This window comes from Moschus berezovskii, chromosome X (genome assembly GCF_049115385.1).
Source record: "Moschus berezovskii isolate FMDL1 chromosome X, NW_MosBer_1.0, whole genome shotgun sequence".
NCBI lineage: Eukaryota > Metazoa > Chordata > Mammalia > Artiodactyla > Moschidae > Moschus > Moschus berezovskii.
Genome location: NC_142488.1, coordinates 114,111,825 through 114,132,857, shown reverse-complemented (window position 1 = coordinate 114,132,857; position 21,033 = coordinate 114,111,825). Strand labels below are relative to the sequence as shown.

Here is a 21,033-nt window from a genome sequence, read left to right as displayed (position 1 = left end):
AAGGCCTATTTCTGGCAAAAAGCAAAGAAGAAAAAACCCCAGGATGTCCAAATAATTCCCAATGGAAAGTGATGTTTACAAATGTAATCTTGTCTTAGCACAGTGCAAGGTCACCTTTTTTGGAAATGTGTCCTGCAAAGATGGTATTACCAATGCAGTTTATATAGCACTGGGAGAGGAAAGCTGTCTAGGATCGAGGACAGCCAACTCTGAACTGAGCCTAAAGTAGAAACTCTTTGAGAAATATCAGTAGTCCTTGATGTGAAAAGATCTGTGGGATTTCTTGCATTTAGAACCTGTGCTTTCTTATTACAGTGGTTAAAGTTGTACATATTTCTTAAAAATAGCTGAAAAAAATAACCTTGATAGAATATTCCAGGTAATGTGGTATAGACTTGTTAATGAGAAGAAAATATTACTCTGCTGGAAGATAGAATCCTGAAGTCTGAGTTTAGCAGTGTTTCATCACTGTATGACTTTCTTCTTGATGGCATTTCTTTCTCAAGTTCCCTGAACTTGGGGCGGTTTTCAAGTTTGTAATCCCAAGACTTCAGCATTATTTTGTAAATACATTCTGGACACTGCTGAGAGACTGACATCCGGTATCTTCTTTCCACTTGCTCTTGTGCTTGCTGATTTGTCATTCCAGGGTGTGGACAGACCCCTAAGCTGAAGGTCTCCCAGAGGAGGATGCCAAAGCTCCATGCGTCACTGTCAGAACGATATCTCCCATAATTAAGAGCTTCTGGTGCTGTCCATTTAATGGGAATCTGCTTTAAATCAGAAGATGAATACACACCACCATCCTCTTGACGAGACATTCCAAAGTCACTGATTTTCAGAACATTATTTTCACCTCCAGGCATTTTCTTGCAGCAAGGTCCCTGTGTATACAATTTTTAGCTGAGATTTGCCATCCAGAAGCAGCATCTAATAAAAATTTCACTGTTTTAGTTCATCCTTCTTTCTCAGAAAGGAGAGGAAATCATGTCCTGGAACAAGTCCCTTAATTTTGTAGATAGGCTGTATTTGTGTGCTAACTTTTATGAGTTTTACAATATTGGTGTGATTATATTGCTTGAGGATTTTGACTTGTAAAAATTTTAATTTCAGTTCCTGGGAAAGATCATCTTCACATGTTCTAACAGTGATACCAATTTTATCTTTTGATGTGCCCCTAAATGTGTCATCAAAATTTCCCTTGCCCAGTAATTATGACAGCTTCATGATTGAGAACCCATTTCTTATACTGATACCATGATATTCTTTATTGTAACATGGACTTTTTTGGCAGTTAAAAAAAGTGAGTTAAATTCACATAAAATAGAATTTGGCAACGTGGTTTTTAATATATCGCTATGTTGTAACTATCACCGTTAATTCTAGAACATCTACATCATCCCCAAAAGAGACCCCACACCTGTTAGAGTCACTCCCAGTTCTCTTTTTCCCCCTCCCCCTGGAAGTAACTAAAGTATTTTCTCTTTGGATTTGCCTATTTTGGACATTTCATAAAAATGAAATCATTCTATATGTGGCCTTTTGTGTCTAGCTTCTTAGCATCATGTTTTCAAGATTCATCTATGTTGTAGCATGTATAAGAGCTTCATTTCTTTTTATAAGTGAATATTATTCCATTGTATGAATGTGTACCACATTTTGTTTATCCATTCATCAGTGATGAACAGGAACAATGATTTTTAAGTATTAAAATTGTAAGTTCAACATACGTGTATCTATAATTATAATTGGTAATGTCAAGATTATACATGATGTGAACAGAATGCTGTATAGAAATGATATGTAAATTATTGTCAGCATTTCATGCAAGTGTGATTATTTTCTAAGACCCTTCTAGCTCTGATTTTATGAAATATGTGAATGTAATATTTCATCAGTAAAATTTAATGCCTTAAGCATTAATTTAAAATTTGAATGAGAACAATGTTAGGCAGATAACTTATTTGCCACATGTTGTAATAATCATGTTTTGATTTATTTCAAATATGCAGTATTTGAACAATGTCAATACGTAAAGGAAATGAGTATAATTAAGTCAATATATTTTTAAAGCAATTTTTATAATTTAGCAGACATTGCATCTTAATATAAGTAACTATTAAAATCATGTCCTTATGAAAAAATGTGATGTCATTTTTCTTTTTATTGATCATGTAAAATTGGTTCCTTTTCATTGCTACGTGTTGTTTACTTTTGACAAGCTATTGCTTGTCCCAGTGGAATGTTTTACTTGTTTCTATTTCATTTTTTCCTTCCTCCCTTCCCCCATTCCCCTCTTTTCCTCTCTCTCAGATACTATACAAGTTATCATAGTATGCCAAGTAGGCAATAAGAAATACACAAATATTTTATCCTTATCTATGGACTTAATTCAATCATTGCTTATTCACAGAACTCATTGACTTTCTTTCTTAAATCTTCCTTCTCTTTTTTTCTTCCTTCTCCCTTCTCCTTTCGTCTGTCTCTCCTCTGCCTTCCATCCATCACCTCTCTCACCCACCTTCCTTTCTTAATCTATCAATATAATCACTTTGTTTCTTTCAGGTGAGATTGGAATGAATTGTTCAGCTGTGACCAGAAATTTATTTTCCTGAGTAGATTGCCAAGAATTATGAATGAAGAGGGCCCATTTGCATCTCCTTAAATTATTCAGTTATCTGCTTTATTGCTCCATGCCGAAAACTTAAAATTGTTGAGTTGTGCGTTACTGTATTTAACTTGTTGCTTAGTTTCTACATGTTTATTTTCAGTAAATGGCTGAAAGTGTTAACTGTTTCATATTTTTAGCACAATGTGCTGCATACAGTTTCCAACAAGCAAATAAGGTTACATATGTACAGAATTTCACTTTAGAGTAACTAAATATTGCCTGGGTTTATTTTTTTTTTCAATATGAAATGCTTCCTTTTTATTGTTTGAAATGGAAAATAAACAATTATTGAACCATTTTGAATTTACCTCATTTAAAAACAATTTTAACTTATTATTTGGCCTGTTTTATATTTAGTCAGTAAAAAAACAAAGTGGGAGCAGTGTCTTATGCAATGCCTAGGAATAATTTTATATAGTTCGTGTACGACATTAAAACATGTTTGAAAAAAAATGGTACCAGCACTCACTTGTCCCTTGCCATTTTTTCTTGTAATTATGTTAGAAAAATCAAGGGGTTGGGGGGAATAAAAATGTGTTTTAATTCTACAGTTAGAGAAGCTTTGTATTGCCGAACTTTCATCTGGAAAAGTTTCACAGTGACATTTTTAAAAGGAAATTTTTTTATCTATCGAATTCTACCCATGTAACCTTTTTTTCTAAATAAACAATAGTTTTCTCAAATGATTGTATATCATTGTGTATATTGTTGCTTATTCAAAATAACTTAGGTAAGATTCCTAGCCCTTTTCTTCTTATTTGTGTCTTAGTCCATGGACCACAATGTTTCCAAATGACAGACATCTTATCCAATAATAGGAGAAAATCCTATTTTCTTTCCTCTGCACCTGGGGTAGATAGTGGGCTGAAATCATGCCCAGACTTATTCATTTACTCTTCAGTTTCTTGGACCCCAATGATACCTATGCAAATTAATTTTTTTTGTAGAGAATGACAGTAAAGGGTTTGATTTTTAAAAGGATTGAGACATGCTGAGTATATTTTAGGATTGGTTGGCAAAGGAATATAAATCTCAATGCCCCCTTTCAAGTAATTATAATTTGCAAATTGATGAGCACAGTGATTATTGGAGAGTGATCCATTCAATGACTGTTGAGCACCTATAATGTGCCTGGCATTTAAAAAAAAATACATTTTTAGAATGATTATGCCAGTGAGAAAATAACTATGGTTCACGTCAAAATCATTAGTTTGAAACATATCAGGGAAGAGCTTTCCAGTAGTTATGTTGCATTGGCATTTTAAAGATTTCATGATTGTGAAAATTTGCCAGAACTTAGCATCAGAATCTCTTCTCTGTGTTCTCCAATTTACTGAACATAGGTAACCTTTGCTTTTTTGCTTTTGGCCTTGCTAGAAATGCATTGAGGATGAAAAATACTAACTTTGAACTTAATTGCGCAGAAATTTATGTTACAAGAAGAAAATCTGTATTTGATAGCTATTTTAAAGCTTCTCTGTTCTACAGGCAAAGAAGTATTAAGACCTAACTCTTGTATCTACAGTGCTTCCAATTCTAACTTGAGAGATAAAGGCCAATTGAGTGCTGATGGGGATCAGCAAACTTTCTGTAAGGAGCCAACTAGTAAATATTGTGGGTTTACATTAACCCATTTGGAACTCCTCAGCTCAGCATTATAGTATGAAAGCAGCCATAGATGGTATGTAAATAAATGAGCATGATGGAGTTTCAGTAAAATTTTATTTTCAAAAACCTGCTCCAGAGAAGCCTATGGAAGATTATTCAAAAAAATATTTGAGTACCTCTTATGCACCAGAGGTACAGTACAGCCTTGAGGAAAACAGTTTCTGCCTTCATGGAACTTCCTATTCTATTAGGTTGGTGAAAAAGTAATTGCGATTTTGGACCCTGAATTTTAAATCATTATAACTAGGCTCAAACACATCTTTATTAGTCAAAATAAGAACCATTACAATCACCACATTTTTGCCAATGAGAAATAAGTTTGTTTATTCCTATAGCATACAAATCCATGCTTCAGGATTCAACAGACATTTTCTGCCTCCTGCTGGTTGTGGAAGTGTTTTCCCTGCAAAAAGTTGTCGAGATACTTGATCAAGTGGTGGTTGGTTGGCGAGAGGTCAGGTGAATATGGCAGATGAGACAAAACTTCTTAGCCCAATTCGTCCAATTTTTGAACCATTGGTTGTGTGCCCTGCATTCTGTTGACCAGTGCCAGCTGCAGGCATTGCAGTTTTCAGTGTATCTCATTGATTTGCTGAGCATACTTCTCATGTAACAGTTTCACTGGGGTTCAAAAAGCTGTAGTGGATCAGGCTGGCAGCAGACCACCAAAAAGTGACCATGACTTTTTTGGTGCAAGTTTGGCTTTGGGAAATGCTTTAGAGTTTCTTGGTCTAATCACTGAGCTGCTCGTCACTGGTTGTCATGTAAAATCCTCTTTTTGTTGCACATCACAATCCAAGAAATGGTTGACTGTTGTGTAGAATAAGAGAAGACACTCCAAAATTATGATTTTTTTGATTTGCCATCAGCTCACGAAGCACCCACTTATCAAGCTTTTTCACCCTTCCAGTTTGCTTCAAATGCTGAACAACCGTAGAATGGTTGACATTGAGTTATTGGGCAACTTCTTGGGTAGTTGTAAGAGGATCATTTTTGATGATGGCACTCAATTGTTGGCAACTTCCAGTGGCCAGCCACTATGCTCCTCATCTTTAAGACTCCTGTGTCCTTTGCAAAACTTCTTGAACTACCACTGCACTGTACGTTCATTAGCAGTTCGTGGGCCAAATGCCTTCTTGATGTTATGAGTTGTCTTCTCTGCTTTATGACCTGTTTTGAATTCGAATAAGAAAAATCACTCGAATTTGCTGTTTATCTAACATCATTTCCCTAGTCTAAAATAAGTGTAAAACACACAGCAAGTAATGTCATTAACAAAAAACTTAAAGCAAGAAATATGCATTGAAATGTATAACAACCACATTTATTTAAGAATGTGTCCCAATATCGAACGGCAAAGTTCAACAATGCAAAGTGGAGGCAAACAACAAACGTTGGAGGGAGGGGGGAAACAAACCCAGGTAAGGAGATTGGATGGGGCAGGACTACGTAACAGTGATCATGTGGAATGTACAAAGCAGGATATTTTGAGGTGGTTATTGCAGTATGACTATTTTATTACTACATAATGTGAGCAGGAGCTATCCTTAATCTCTCATCTATCTTTGAACCTTTTACATGAGAATTCATATAATATGCAGGATTTCTCCGGACCATAAGCTCTAGTGGTTGTAGCTGTAAGCTCTAGTGATTGTTAACTTTAGGTTCATAAATGGACTCAAAGGATATCTATGGGCTCTCCAGAAATTGAATGCAATTTGTGGTATGTGCATTTTCTTGGGTTGGTAACTTGCCCCCGAGTCTCTAAAAGATGGATTCAAGATGGCAGGTTTGTTTTTCAGGGTCTTCTAAAGAACTCTAAAAAGCATCTCTACCCAACCAATCCTGAATCCATCTCAAGTTGATCATAACTTGGAAGATGGTCATCCATTCATCTGTATTGTCTTAAGTGGTAGTGGCAAAAGTTAAAACATCTTGCCTTGTCAAATTATCTACAGGCTATCTGCAGTTTATCATTGGAAAGTCACTTGTCAGTGGAATAGAGCCATTTTCTATTTCAAGGAGACGCTTTAACCAAGTATGAGTGGAAATTCCAGCATGCTTATTTTTTTTCAATAATTATCGCAATTGTTTTATTTCTTGAGTTTCCCTGATAGCTCAGTTGGTAAAGAATCCACCTGCAATGCAGGAGACCCCGGTTAGATTCCTGGGTTGGGAGGATCCTCTGGAAAAGGGATAGACTACCCACTCCAGTATTCTTGGGCTTCCCTTGTGGCTCAGCTGGTAAAGAATCCACCTGCAATGTGGGAGACCTGGGTTCGATCTTATTCTAACAGAACCTAGGTTTGGTTTTATTTCTACTCTACCATGTTTCAAGAAGGACTTATGAAAACAAGCATAGAGTACAATATTTTAAAAGTAAATGAGAAAATTTGACTTCTGGTTGAAAATAATACCCCAAGTGAAGCCAACACCCCAAAATGTTGTGTACACTTGATTGATGAATTCTCTCTGAAAAACCTGGCAGGCCACACAGAGAATTTAATGTGGTCAATTAGAGAAATTGCAGTGTCCATCATATAAAAAGCCAGTCATGGTGGAGAATAACATTTTCTGGCAGTTAAGCCTAAAGGAGCTTCTCTTTTGTATTCTCATAAAGAAACAGCCTTGTCTTTTCAGTAAATGAAATGAAGAGATTATATCTTGTAATAGCCCTGAGTGTTAGCTGATGGGCAACAGCTCAGCTCATTCAAGTGAAGGCTATTTCTACAATGACACCAAAATACGAATCTCAGGCACCTAGGTCTCTGATGCTTTGGTTTAGTCCAGGAAATCAGTTTTGAATATTTGAGACCAGGTTCTTAAACTGGGATTTATGGTGGCCTTACTTTTTATAAGCATGTTTGTAAAAATCAGAAAACTCACATGATTCTTGTTTGAGTCTCATGATCCAAGTAGCATAAGATCTCATTAGTTTAAAAGCTGTGCCTGGCCTTTGTTTTGTTTACATTTTTGTGGATACTGATCTCTAAAGACTGCCTCTTGGGTAGAATGAAGCTTTTAATATTACAGCCATTTAATATTCTATCTTACTGCTTATCAGAAACAAGTTTAAATGTTTAACTTTTTTAATTGAAAATTTTAATAACATTTCTAGAGGTCCTGTCAGGGCAGTTCAGTTCAGTTCGGTTCAGTTCAGTCGCTCAGTCGTGTCCGACTCTCCGCGACCCCATGAATCACAGCACGCCAGGCCTCCCTGTCCATCACCAACTCCCGGAGTTCACTCAAACTCATGTCCACAGAGTCGGTGATGCCATCCAGCCATCTCATTCTCAGTCGTCCCCTTCTGCTCCCGCCCCCAAACTTTCCCAGCATCAGAGTCTTTTCTAGTGAGTCAACTCGTCGCATGAGGTGGCCAAAGTTGCAGTTTCAGCTTTAGCATCAGTCCTTCCAATGAACACCCAGGATCGATCTCCCTTGGAATGGACTGGTTGGATCTCCTTGCGGTACAAGGGCAAAGAGACTTTATTTGTTCTAGAGCTGAGAATAAAAGAAGGATTTCTTTAAAAGATGCTAATTGATGCTAATTGGATACAGATTTTGTTGGAGTTATAAACAAATTGACATGATAATTGAGAATAACAATAGGAGAACATTGGAGGATAGTGGAAATATTGAATATAATGACTATTTCTACATGGGTCGGGCTAATAAAAGTTTAATTCCTTTGATGTGTTGTTAAATGGAGTTTTTTTGTTTGTTTGTTTTCAGTTGTGCTGGGTCTTTGTTGCTCCACGTGGGCTTTCTCTAGTTGTGGCAGTGAGCGGGGGCTTCTCTTCATTGTGGTGAATAGGCTTCTCATTCCGGTGGCTTCTCTTGTGGAGCAGAGGCTCTGGGTACACGGGCTTAGTTGCTCCACGGCATGTGGAATCTTCCTGGACCAGGCATCAAACCCATGTCTCCTGCATTGGTAGGCGGATTCTTATCCACTGTACCACCAGGAAGTCCTGGAGGTATTTAATGGAGAAAGGAAAGAGATTTTGACTGAGTACAGAGCACATAAACTTGAGACATGCATCCTTGCAAATGAGAAATAGCCTTCCTTTAAGAGACAGGAGCTAGAAAATGACCTGTTACTTTAACTTAGACGACCTCTGATTTTTGTCAGATGACAGATGTCCTTGGACTTGAGTATCAGACTGATAAAGAGCTATTACCCCTGTCCTCATGAAACTTTAACCAGAATGATATATTGTACTATATTCAAGGCTTTTATGATCTTTATTTCAGTGCAGTGTGTAGTGGTACTTACCTTCTAGTTACATTTCATCATTATCAAAAGAACATTTATAAATTGTAATTAGATATACCACTACTAGGTACTATTATGCAGGCACCTTTTGTGCTTTCCAGGATAATTCATTCAAGAAGTCACTAATACAGACAAAAGAGTGTGCTTATGAGATATACAAGCAGGAAATGTAAAATGAGTAAGATATACATATCACATGTTATCTGAGGTCCAATTACATTTTGAGATGATGGTGAGTACTCAGGGTAAGAATGACCTCAGACTATGTGTGATTTAGGAATTCTTTTTCTGAAAAGGTTGATCTGGGAAGACTTCGTGAAGGATTTAGATGTTCAGGAAGCCAACCTATTTCAATTCAGACCTAGAGGGTGTAGGTCTTTTTGGATCTGGTTCCACCCTAAGTTGGCACTGGAGGAGTAAGTGTCTCCAGAAGAGATGGAGAATTCAAACCAATTTGGGTGCAGTGCAGAATCCCTCTGGAGAAGGCAATGGCACCCAACTCCAGTACTCTTGCCTGGAAAATCCCATGGATGGAGGAGCCTGGTGGGCTGCAGTCCATGGGGTCGCTAAGAGTCAGACACGACTGAATGACTTCCCTTTCACTTTTCACTTTCATGCATTGGAGAAGGAAATGGCAACCCACTCCAGTGTTCTTGCCTGGAGAATCCCAGGGACAGCGGAGCCTGGTGGGCTGCTGTCTATGGGGTTGCACAGAGTCGGACATGACTAAAGTGACTTAGCAGCAGCAGCAGAATCCCTCACGCCAATCTGTTATCAATACTAGCATGAATCATACCTCTTTACCTCTTTATATACTCTTTCATGCTTCCTCAAGACTTTTTCAGTCTTTTCTCATGACTAACCCTGATGTCACCAATCTTTATCACCGTAATCAGTTTTAATCATATTTTTTGTATCATTACAGGTCATTGAAAAGTTATTGCCTCTGTGTAAAGATGATTTTCCTCGTCTCTTCTGAGTGAGGATGAGTTTCACTTAAACTTCCTCACCTGCTCTTCACAATGCCGTTTTTGTCCATGAATTAAATCTCACAATACATGTAAAAGCACGTAAAGAGGACCTAGTACATAGCAGGTCCTCGGTAACTGATAGCAGCTGTTATTAGTGGTAATATTTATACCAGGGGGGTCAACAGAATCAGAATTTATCAAAAATATTTGGAGGCACCCTGCACTCCAAATATACTAAATCAAAGTCTCTTGGAGTGCAGGCCTGGAGGAGTGTTGAAGGCAGTTCCTCAGGTGATTATAATGTGAAGATGATATTTGGGAATTAACAGAGTTTAACTAGCCTACAATCACAAGCACCTGTGTTCTTACCTCAGTTAGGGACAGAACCAATCCAGAGGCTGTTGCTTGGGGAGAGAAGTGTATTAGGCCCCAGGGAAAACCCATCATTAGCAAGAAATATTTTAAAATCAAGGGTAGCAGCCTCTGTCCTGGGTTCAGCCAGCACATGCTACTCTTGTTCACTCTAACCCTCTTGCCTTCCCCAGCCCCTTCACTTACCTTCCTGGATCTAACCTCTTTTTAGCCTAGACGTGAATCATCAGCAAATATCTACTACTAAGGTAAGCGGTTTGGAATTCAGACCTACTTTTGGTATCACTTATACCTTCTCCTTTAACTCTTATCGGCAGTGGTTCACATTTTTATGATTGGAGTTGCATTTGGGCCTGGGTTTTGTCCTCTGTTCTTTACTTTTCCTTACATCATATTCTGATATTGGTGAGTGAGGCGGTTGTATAAACATTTACTGATTCCATGCTATAACTTTCTCTTTAAGCATTGCTCTAGCTGCGTCTCACAAGGTTGACGTGTGGTATTTTCATTTTCCTACAGCTCAAAATATTACCACTAATAACAATATTAATGTTTTTTCCCTCGGGATTTATTCTTTGACCCATGTGTTATTTAGAAGTTTGTTGCTTCATTTCCAAATATTTGCAGATTTTCCAGATATCCTTCTGTTATTGATATATAGTTTAGTTGCACTGTGGTCAAAGTACTTCCTTTGAATTATTTAAATCTTCTTAAATTATTTAAATCTTCTTATGGCCCAGAAGCTGGCCTACCATGGTGACTATTCCACATGAACTTGAAAAGATGGTGCATTCTGCTTTAGTTGGATGCTGCTGCTGCTACTGCTGCTAAGTCGCTTCAGTCGTGTGTGACTCTGTGTGACTTCCCACCAGGCTCCCTTGTCCCTGGATTCTCCAGGCAAGAACACTGGAGTGGGTTGCCATTTCCTTCTCCAGTGCATGAAAGTGAAAGTGAAGTCGCTCAGTCGTGTCTGACTCTTAGCGATCTCGTGGACTGCAGCCTACCAGGCTCCTCCATCCATGGGATTTTCCAGGCCAGAGTACTGGAGTGGGGTGCCATTGCCTTCTCTGTTAGTTGGATGCAGTGTTCTATAAATGCCAATGAGGTAAAGTTGGTTGGTGGCATTCCAGATCTTCTGTGCCCTTGCTGATTTTCTGTCTGCCTGGTCTGTCAATTACTGAGAGAGGTGTTTTGAAGTTTACAAGTATAATTGTGACAATTATTTCTTCTTTTAGTTTTGTCATTTTTTTTTGCTCCTGTATTTTGAACCGTTACGATTAGGTGCATGCACACTTTGGATTATATATTCTTGGTGAATTGACCTCTTTATCAAAATGAAGTATTCTTCTTTACCACCTGGTAATACTCCTCATTCTAAAACCTACTTTAAAATTAATATAGCTTCTGAATTTTTCTTTTCTTTTGGCCACACCATGCAATCTGTGGGATCTTAGTTCCCTTACTAGGGATCAGACCCATGCTCCCTGCAGTGGAAACATGAAGTCTTACCCACTGGACTGCCAATACACTTGATTGTATTTGCATGGTATATTTTTTCCATCCTTTCCATTTCCTTTATATTTGAAATGGGTTTTCGTGTTTTTTAATTCAATCCAGTGACAATCTCTGCCTTTTAATTCAAGTGTTTAGACAGTACATTTAATGTCATTATTGAATGGTTAAGTTAAAATCTGACTTCTTGCTATTTGTTTTCTATTTGTCCTGTTGTCTCATTTTTTTTTTCTTCTGCGTTTTTTTTAGATGAATTGTGCCTCTTTTTCCTCATTGGTAAAGTGAGGCTAATAATAAGAACCATTTCATAAGGTTGTACTAAGGATTAAGTGAGTTCATTCATACAGTAGTGCTTGCCCCATGTTTATGTAGAGCTCCATAAATGGTTGTTTTTAAAATCTGAGGATGGAGGTTTCCTAGGGATATCAACTCTCCAGACGTTTTTGATTCTAGGTCTGTTTTGTACATATGTAGATGAAGTGGTTAGTTGTCTATGGGTAAGTTTAAGTGGGCACTGAGAGAGCCTGATTCCAAAATATCACCCCTACTGGATAGATGTGGTGTGTGAAATTCTCACAATTAAGCACTTTACAAGCACTTCTGGAGTTGTGCCTATTCATCAAACTAAGGCATTGTGGGAGAGGGCAGTCAGTTTTCTCACTAGCACTGAAGCACAAATGACTTCTGATGATGGTACCTCATACTCTCATGTTACCTAGGAAAGCACTGAGAGATTTTACCTGGGCAAAAGTCAGAGAAAGGGACATGGCCTGATCCTGGGAGAGTGCCACAGAATGATGGCTACTTAAAGGCAAAAGGACAGGTAGGAAAGGTGCCAAAAAGGACCTAGCTCACTTGGTGATTTTGCCTTGGGCATATTTGTGAAGTTAAGTTTCTGGGTTTTGTACTTGTTTGTTTCTTTCAGTTTCACTGTAGGAATATGAAACGGTTGATATTGTTTGATTCTTGCAATAGTTAACTTGGTCATATTTTACAGTTCATCATGTCTCATCTGTGCATGCTCAGTCATGTCCAACTCTTTGTGACCCCATGGAATGCAGCCAACCAGGGTCCTCTGCCCATGAAATTATCCAGGCAAGAATACTGGAGTATATTGCCATTTCCTTCTCCAGGAGCTCTTCCCTACTGAGGGATTGAACCTGGGTCTCTTACATTGTCAGGCAGATACCTGCTTTACTGTCTAAGCCACAAGGAAACAGTTCACTCACCTCCAAAACATAAGGCCGCTAGTTTGGAAGTCTAAGTCATAGTGGGTTGGGGACAATTGTGCTTTTCCCTCTTAAATGAGGATTTGCTTGGTTCCTGTGAACTCTTCAACACTGTTGTGGAATGTGAGCGCCACAAGTAGGGACTATTTAATACCAGCACCTAACTTCATGGCAAATAGATGTGGAAACAGTGGAAACAGTGGCTGACTTTATTTTTATGGGCTCCAAAATCACTGCAGATGGTGATTGCAGCCATGACATTAAAACACACTAGCTTCTTGGAAGAAAAACTATGACCAACCTAGACAGCATATTAAAGAGCAGAGATATTACTTTGCCAACAAAGGTCCATCTAGTCAAGGCTATGGTTTTTCCAGTAGTCATGTGTGGATGTGAGAGTTGGACTATAAAGAAAGCTGAGTTCCGAAGAATTGATGCTTTTGAACTGTGGTGCTGGAGAAGACTCTTGAGAGACTCCTTGGACTGAAAGGAGTTCCAACCAGTCCATCCTAAAGGAGATCAGTCCTGGGTGTTCATTGGAGGGACTGATGTTGAAGCTGAAACTCCAGTACTTTGGCCACCTGATTCAGAGAGCTGACTCATTTGAAAAGACCCTGATACTGGGAAAGATTGAGGGTAGGAGAAGAGGATGACAGAGGATGAGATGGTTGAATGGCATCACCGACACAATAGACACGGGTTTGGGTGGACTCTGGGAGTTGGTGATGGACAGGGAGGCCTGGCATGCTGCGGTTCATGGGGTCGCAGAGTTGGACATGACTGACTGAACTGAACTGAACACAGTGCATGGCACAGTATGGGTACACAATAAATATTTGACCTATTTGTAATTTCTTGCAAATGAAACTTTTGAATCATATCAACAAGTCATTATCACCTGCTTGTCTCCTTGCCCTCAATGTTCTTCAGCTCATCTCACTTGGACCGTTAACCACCTCTAAACTGAATCTCAGAACATGGTCTCTGGACCCAAACCTACCCTGAGCTACAGGAGTATGAAAAGTGCTAGACAAGTGTTTCAACAACTCAAGCATTAGCTTTGTTACTGGTTCTGCTCCAACTCTGAGTACAGGTTTGGTAACAGGACTTTTCTCTTGCCTGTGTGGCTAGCCCTACCTATGCACCCAAGATTCATAAACAGGGTCTTTTTTCTGTATTCCAGTTTATCTAGAGTTGGTGTCCATATGTGATATACAAGAAATCATAGTCAAGTCCCTAAATATCTGCTGGCTTAGCCTGTTCTCTTCTATGTCAACAAATATAAAACTAGGGGTTGTTTTAGCCTTAAAGGATTTAAGACATTGGAAGAGTATTATTAGGGGAACAGATCATTATACCTAAGTTTGGCCTTTTAGAGGAGTCTTCTTTAAATTGCTTTGCAACAGGAAGGGAAAAAGAAATCATTTTCCTTTACCCTCCTGCACTGTTATCAGGATCCAGCCTGCAGACTAGTATTAGAAGTTCCAGAGTTGATATAGATTTCCAGTCTGTAAGCTTTTGTGAGCTGGTCTAAGACCCTAACTATCCTTTGTTCTCATGGGAAAATATGTTCTGAGTTTCAAACAGTTGACTTACAGATAAATTTGGGGACACAACCCATTGATAAATTAGAGATGACTGGTTGGCTAATTCAGCCATGCTTGTTTTCACCAGGGAACCTGAGTAAATGAATTTCCAGACTTGTCTCTATATAACAATGGGTACCACTCCTCTTCTATATCTTTAATAAAAAATAGAGGTTTTTCCTTTCAAGGTTGATATTATTATTTTTGACAGACGATGAGTTGGCTGAAGAAAATTCTCTTTCTGGTTATTTTTATTTTAATGGAGTTGTGTGTTAGTTGCTCAGTTGTGTCCGACTCTTTGCAAACCCATGGACTGTAGCCTCTGTCCATGAGATTCTTCAGACAAGAATACAGGAGTGGGTTGCCATTTCCTTCTCCAGAGGATCTTCCCCACCCAGGGGTTGAACCCAGATCTCCTGAATTGCAGGCAGATTCTTTACTGTCTGAACCACCAGGGAAATGGCCATTAATTTGAGACTGATATGAGTTTAAAGCAACTTAAAAATATATTGGAGTTTAAATTTTTTCTAACACTTCTTTTTCTCTTTCTAATTTAAATAACACTCACTGAGGTAATTTACATGGCACATTTTCCCAGGGTCTCTTTAAATTGTTCAGTTCTTTTGGCAGACATAAAAGGTAGATGTCTAATGTTCTAGGAACAAGAACAGGTTAACCTTTGAAGAAAGAACATTATGGGTAATAGAAGATTTAAGCCAGAGGGACTTTTCATGCAGTCACACTCCCAATCATTTTAGAGCTAGTATGTTTAAAGATGAAGTCATTAGGAATATTTCAGGAGCCACATCTTAGTGTTCCCTGTGGGATATATCCAGGGAAATTCTGACTGTCTACCAGTCCAAATAGAGTTTAAACTATTTCTCAAAATAAGAAATATATATCCAACATGCATTCTCTGCCTTGGTGAAGCATGAAAGTTGCTGAGGTATGAAATAAGTGATTTAGGTTTAGTCAGAAAGCTTCCTTAGGACATTTTAAAACCACAGTTTAGTTAGCAAAACTTACACTTACCTACTGAATTTGGAGAACATACTCAATGGCTTAACTGAGACACATGCTAAAATTATAAATTTCTATTAAAATTCTGATTAATGTAGCTTAGTTAAATGTTAGCATTATTAGCAATATGTCCTCTTTTGAGGATGGAAGGATACTTTGTTTTGGGGTAGGGAAGGCATGCTTGATCAGGGAGAAAGTGAAGTAAGATGGTAAACACTAGAGGTGCTAAAACGAAGCATAAAAACAGCAGGTTCATTCCCTCCTCCCCCACCTTTTTCTTTTTATATCCAAAGACCTTTAGAGGTAAGAGAGCTATTAGCCTGTAAGTTTAACTTGTTCATTATCCTGGGTACTCCTGGTTCACTTTACACAATAAATATGTTCCTATAAAGTGTTCTAGAGTGCATACATGCATAAATTAAATAATTTTCTCATTGACTCACATTTTCACTTCTGATCTTCATTTGTCAACAGATTCTAAAACTGTCAGATATTTAATAAGAGGTGTTTGAACACAGAATGAGATTCTGTTCTTTCAGGGAACCGTAGTGACTTATTTTCTGGACTCTGATCAGTTGTGGATAGTTTAAGTTATAAACCTTGAGAGAGTCAGGTGACTAAAAGGCTTATTAGAAAATGTACTGCCATGATATTTAACAGGTCATGCAATCATTTTTCCTTATTTTGAAGTTTTAGTTAACTTTTCTTAATCTTCTCTGTGACATTGGACAATTTCTAAAGAGTGGTCTAGGTCATAAAATATAGCTGGACTCATTGTGTTTTTTGTGACAAGATATTAATTGAACTTATCGCTTAATCATTTTCTGTAATTCTTAGAGATGATGGAAATTAAATATAGATTCAAAAGAGGAGATAATATCATTGTTCACAGTTGTTTATTCTCTACCATTCCTGTAAGATGATTGTGTATCCTTACCCATTGCCAGGTGACTTGCCATGCCTCTTGTGGGAGGAGTATAGATTTAATTTTGAGCTCCACTGACAGGCTTTGGCACATGTCATATCCAAGTAGCGGTTTAAGCTGACTATGTGGTTTGGTTTGGCCTCTTGTTTTTGCCCTGTTCTGAGAGAATAGTATAGCCCAGGTAAGACGTCAGGCTGGGTCCTAGAATGAGAAGACATCTATGTCTACAGAGTAAAGCTTAAAGGAAACGAGCATAGTTGCAACGACCCTCCAATAGCCCATGGCTCACATGTAACATGAACAAAAAATAAAGGTTGTATGCCACTGTGATTTCCCCCTGCAATGAGGAACAATACAAGACTGTTCATTCTTGCTGCTTCTATTCAACATTTCACTATTTGCTGGGACAAATAGATAAGACAATGAAATTAAAGGCATTTAAATTGTAAAGGAAGGAGTAAAACTATCTCATTTGCAGATGACATGATTTAGTACACTAAAAACTGTTAGAACTAGTAAACAAGTATGGCAAAGTTGGAAGATACAGAATTAATGTACAAAAATCAATTGCATTTCTCTACAATAGCAATGAACAAACTGGAAGTTAGGAAAACAATTTCATTTATAATAGCATTGAAAAGATTAAAATAGGAATAACTATAACAAGGATGCAAACTATATTCTTAAGACTATAAAACATTATTGAAAGAAATTAAATAAGGTATAAATAAATAGACATTCAATAGTCATGTATCAGAAGATTTACTGTCATTAAGATGGCAGCACTTCTGCAACTGATCTATAGGTTCAACCCAGTCTGTATCAGAATTTTAGCTAGCTTCTTTGTAGAAATTAACAAGGTAGTCGTAAAACTCTTATGGAAGTTCAGGGGATATAGAATGACTAAAATAATGTTGAAGAGGAAGAACAAAGTTGGAAGCCTCACATTTTCTGATTTCAAAAGTGTTGACAATGCAAAAATAATCAAGACAGTGAGGCACAGGTTTAAGGATAAACACAAATAAATGGAATGGAATTGAGAACCTAGAAATAAACCTTCACATTTATAGTCCATTAATTTTCAACGAGATTACCAAAACAGTTCAATGAGGGAAAAATAGTCTCTTCAGCAAATAGTCCTGGGACAACTGAATATTGACATGGGAAAGAATGAAGTCAGACCCCTGCCTCACCTGACATACAAGAATTAATTTGAAATGGATCAAAGACCTAAATGTAACAGCTAAAACTATAAAACTTGTAGAAGAAAAAAAGAAATAAATCTTCATGATCTTAAAGAGTTGGGAATACCAGACCACCTTACCTGCCTCCTGAGAAATCTGTATGCAGGTCAAGAAGCCTCAGTTAGAACTGGACATGGAACAACAGACTGATTCCAAAAAGGAAAAGGAATACGTCAAGGCTGTGTATTGTCACCCTGCTTATTTAACTTCTATGCAGAGTACATCATGAGAAATGCCAGGTTGGATGAAGCACAAGCTGGAATCAAAACTGCTGGGAGAGTTATCAATAACCTCAGATATGCAGATGACACCACCCTTATGGCAGAAAGCAAAGAACTAAAGAGCCTCTTGATGAAAGTGAAAGAGGAGAGTGAAAAAATTGGCTTGAAACTCACATTCAGAAAACTAAGATCATGGCATCTGATCCCATCACTTCATGGCAAATAGATGGGGAAACAGTGAGAGAGTTTATTTTTTTTTTGGCTCCAAAATCACTGCAGATGGTGACTGCAGCCATGAAATGAAAAGACGCTTACTCCTTGGAAGGGAAGTTATGACCAACCTAGACAGCATATTAAAAAGCAGAGACAGTACTTGCCAACAAAGGTCCATCTAGTCAAGCTATGGTTTCTCCAGTAGTCATGTATGGATGTGAGAGTTGGGCTATAAAGAAAGATGAGCACCAAAAGATCATACATCATGACCAAGTGGGCTTTATCCAAGGGATGCAAGGATTCTTCAATATGCACAAATCAATCAATGTGATACACCACATTAACAAATTGAAAGATAAAAACCATATGATTATCTCAATAAATGCAGAGAAAGCCTTTGACAAAATTCAACATCCATCTATGATAAAAACCCTCCAGAAAGCAGGCATAGAAAGAACATACCTCAACATAATAAAAGCCATATATGATAAACACAGAGCAAACATTATCCTCAATGGTGAAAAATTGAAAGCATTTCCCCTAAAGTCAGGAACAAGACAAGGATGCCCACTCTCAACACTACTAACACTACTATTCAACATAATTTTGGAAGTTTTAGCCACAGCAATGAGAGAAGAAAAAGAAATAAAAGGAATCCAGATTGGAAAAGAAGAAGTAAAACTCTAAATGTTTGCAGATGACATGATCCTCTACATAGAAAACTTAAAGACTCCACCAGAAAATTACTAGAGCTAATCAATGAATATAGTAAAGTTGCAAGATATAAATTAACACAGAGAAATCCCTTGCATTCTTATACACTAACAATGAGAAAACAGAAAGAGAAATTAAGGAAACAATTCCATTCACCATTGCAGCGAAAAGAAAATACTTAGGAATAAATCTACCTAAAGGAACAAAAGACCTATATATAGAAAACTATAAAACACTGATGAAAGAAATCAAAGATGACACAGATAGATGGAGAAGTATACCATGTTCATGGATCAGAAGAATCAATATAGTGAAAATGAGTATACTACCTAAAGCGATCTATAGATTCAATGCAATCCCTATCAAGCTACCAACAGTATTTTTCACAGAGCTAGAACAAATAATTTCACAGTTAGTATGGAAATACAAAAAACCTCGAATAGCCAAAGCAATCTTGAGAAAGAAGAATGGAACTGGAGGAATCAACCTGCCTGACTTCAGGCTATACTACAAAGCAACAGTCATCAAGACAGTATGGTACTGACACAAAGATAGAAACATACATCAATGGAATGAAATAGAAAGCCCAGAGATAAATCCACGCACCTATGGACACCTTGTTCTTCTGTGTATTCTTGCCACCTCTTCTTAATATCTTCTGCTTCTATTAGGTCCATAACATTTCTGTCCTTTATCGAGCCCATCTTTGCATGAAATGTTCCCTTGGCATCTCTAATTTTCTTGAAGAGATCTTTTGTCTTTCCTATTCTGTTGTTTTCCTCTATTTCTTTGCATTGATCGCTGAGGAAGGCTTTCTTATCTCTCCTTGCTATTCTTTGGAACTCTGCATTCAGATGCTTATATCTTTCCTTTTCTCCTTTGCTTTTCACTTCTCTTCTTTTCACAGCTATTTGTAAGGCCTCCTCAGACAGCCATTTTGCTTTTTTGCATTTCTTTTCCATGGGGATGGTCTTGGTCCCTGTCTCCTGTACAATGTCACGAACCTCCGTCCAGAGTTCATCAGGCACTCTATCAATCAGATCTCGTCCCTTAAATCTATTCCTCACTTCCACTGTATAATCATAAGGGATTTGATTTAGGTCATATCTGAATGGTCTAGTGGTTTTCCCTACTTTCTTCAATTTAAGTCTGAATTTGGCAATAAGGAATTCATGATCTGAGCCACAGTCAGCTCCTGGTCTTCTTTTTGCTAACTGTATAGAGCTTCTCCATCTTTGGCTGCAAAGAATATAATCAATCTGATTTCGGTGTTGACCATCTGGTGATGTCCATGTGTAGAGTCTTCTCTTGTGTTATTGAAAGAGGGTGTTTACTATGACCAGTGCATTCTCTTGGCAAAACTCTATTAGCCTTTGCCCTGCTTCATTCCATGCTCCAAGGCCAAATTTGCCTGTTACTCCAGGTGTTTCTTGACTTCCTACTTTTGCATTCCAGTCCCCTATAATGAAAAGGACACCTTATTTGGGTGTTAGTTCTAAAAGGTCTTGTAGGTCTTCATAGAACTATTCTACTTCAGCTTCTTCAGCAGTACTGGTTGGGGCATAGGCTTGGATTACTGTAATATTGAATGGTTTGCCTTGGAAATGATCAGAGATCATTCTGTTGTTTTTGAGATTGCATCCAAGTACAGCATTTCAGACTCTTTTGTTGACCACAATGGCTACTCTATTTCTTCTAAGGCATTCCTGCCCACAGTAGTAGATATAATGGTCATCTGAGTTAAATTCACCCATTCCAGTCCATTTTAGTTCACTGATTCCTAGAATGTCTACGTTCACTCTTGCCATCTCCTGTTTGACCACTTCCAATTTGCCTTTCATGACCAAGATAATCACGATGGTGTGATCACTCACCTAGAGCCAGACATCTTGGAATGTGAAGTCAAGTGGGCCTTAGAAAGCATCACTACGAACAAAGCTAGAGGAGATGATGAAATTCCAGTGGAGCTATTTCAAATCCTGAAAGAAGATGCTGTGAAAGTGCTGCACTCAATATGCCAGCAAATTTGGAAAACTCAGCAGTGGCCACAGGACTGGAAAGGGCAGTCTTCATTCCAATCCCAAAGAAAGGCAATGCCAAAGAATGCTCAAACTACCGCACAGTACACTCATTTCACATGCTAGTAAAGTCATGCTCAAAATTCTCCAAGCCAGGTTTCAGCAATACGTGAACCATGAACTTCCAGATGTTCAAGCTGGGTTTAGAAAAGGCAGAGGAACCAGAGATCAAATTTCCAACATCTGCTGGATCATGGAGAAAGCAAGAGAGTTCCAGAAAAACATCTATTTCTGCTTCATTGACTATGGCAAAGCCTTTGACTGTGTGGACCACAATAAACTGGAAAATTCTGAAAGAGATGTGAATACCAGACTACCTGACCTGCCTCTTGAGAA

General features: G+C 38.0%; 1 protein-coding gene and 1 pseudogene across 8 annotated transcripts in view; one reads left to right on the top strand and one right to left on the bottom strand.

Moving 5' to 3' along the window:
• Positions 1 to 2,969, top strand: part of THOC2 (THO complex subunit 2) — a 112,638-nt gene extending 109,669 nt beyond the window's left edge. For 6 of the 8 annotated variants that reach the window (XM_055393983.2, XM_055393982.2, XM_055393980.2 and 3 more), the window contains exon 39: positions 650 to 2,969. The gene's annotated coding sequence lies outside the window, so the exon portion shown is untranslated. The remainder of the gene's footprint in view (positions 1 to 649) is intronic. The other 2 variants (XM_055393979.2, XM_055393976.2) reach the window with 1 other exon arrangement.
• On the bottom strand, positions 399 to 16,445 carry LOC129564004 (tyrosine-protein kinase Fer pseudogene; annotated as a pseudogene).
• Positions 16,446 to 21,033: the final 4,588 nt, after the last annotated feature.